General features: G+C 45.4%; 1 pseudogene; it reads right to left on the bottom strand.

Annotated features, from left to right (window-relative positions):
- Window positions 1–891: 891 nt before the first annotated feature.
- LOC105514838 overlaps window positions 892–1,673 on the bottom strand; it is a 2,633-nt pseudogene continuing 1,851 nt past the window's right edge.

Consider the following 1,673-nt stretch of genomic DNA (forward strand, 5'->3'; position numbering starts at 1 on the left):
TTTTCCTTTTCTCTCAACGGCAGCTTCAAGCCTGCAACAGCTCAGGTCAAAAACACGGACATTATCTGTGGCCCGTTCCTTTCTCTTCCCATGTGTATCCAATCTGTTGACAAACGCTTAATTCCCACTCTTCTCACCACCTCCACTGTGTCCTTGCAGACCTGAGCACTCTCCTCTCACAGCCCAAGCATTGCAACAGCTGAGCAGAGTCTAGTCTCAGGAAAGCAAGCAGAGTGATCAGGTGAAAACACATAAAATCCTGCCCCTTCTCTGTTCAACCCCTGTCTTCACAGTTCTCTCAGGGTGATGGTTAGTTTTAGGTCTCCACTTGACAGGGCCATAAAGTGCCCTGGTATTTGCTCAAATACTATTCTGGGTGTTCCCGTGAGGGTGTTTTGGGATGAGATTCACATTTAAATCAGTAGAGTAAAGTGGATTGCCCTCCTCAGGGTGGGTGAGCCTTGACCAATCAGTTGGAGGCCTGGATAGAGCAAAAAGCCTGGCCCTCCCATGAGTAAGGGGAACTCCTTTTGCCTGATTACCTGCAAGCTGGGATCTGAGTTTCCTCCTGCCTTTGGACTCGAGCTGAAACTTTGGCTCTTCCTGGATCTCCAGCCTGGAAGCTTGTGGACTGGAGCTGCACCGTCAGTTCTCCCAGGTCTCCAGCCTGCTGACTGAGGATCTTGGGACTTGTCTGCTTCCATAATTATGTGAGTCAATTAATTCCTTATAATTAACACACACACACACACACACACACACCCCATTGGTTCTGTTTCTCTGGAGAACCCTGGCTAATACACTCAGCAAAAGTCAAGTTTTTCTTTTCAATTTGAAAGTGGGTACTGTTTAGTAACTGACCAGATCAGTAAAATAATTATGATAGACACCCTAGTTCATGCTTCTAAGAAGTCTGTTGATCTGGTCCTCCTTGTTGCCAGCATCTCCACCTTCTACAAAATGGGTTGCCTCTTTCCTCATTCTACCCTGTGGAGAGGATAATTTGAAGGGCCACAGGAAGTTATTTCTTCTTCAAATCATTTTCCAGCCGTACAGGTCCCAAGAATCAGATCCTCATATAGCAGATGATGCTATCTTTACATATTTGTCAAGCAATCGAAGTGTTATCTGTCAAAGCAATTTGCTTCTTATTGATTTTGTCATAACCATGCTTGTAGATTAATTCATTTACTGACTTCAGGTTTGGGTACCCCCATGCAAAATGTGGTTCTGCAATCCTCAGCCTGTTAATTGATGCTTTGTTGAGCTTCACAAAGTTTCCATTTGAGAGCTGACAACGGTGAAGGAGCTGCAACACCTTTCAGACCTTTGGGCTCCCACCTTGACACCTCTGATCCTGATGACAAAGGCCAATTTGGGTTCTGCAGGTGCATAGAAGTTGCCAGCTTTTCTTGCCTTCCTTGCATTCAAATTTTAGTTCTGTCCATCTGCCTATATTCCTTGTGATAGTACTTTGCTTTTTGCTAGAAAAGCTTTCTTCTTGTCTTTTGAAGCATCTTTTGGGCAAACTTCCTTCTCAGGCATTGATCTTCAGCTCTGTGAAATTCCTTCACTTTTTCTTAAGGGTTTCTGGTACAGCAGGAACCTCCTCCTCCTCCTCCTCCTCCTCCTCCTACAGCAGGAACCTCCTCCTCCTCTTCCTCCTCCTCCTC

This window comes from Colobus angolensis, unplaced genomic scaffold, assembly GCF_000951035.1.
Source record: "Colobus angolensis palliatus isolate OR3802 unplaced genomic scaffold, Cang.pa_1.0 Scaffold25, whole genome shotgun sequence".
Classification (NCBI taxonomy): domain Eukaryota; kingdom Metazoa; phylum Chordata; class Mammalia; order Primates; family Cercopithecidae; genus Colobus; species Colobus angolensis.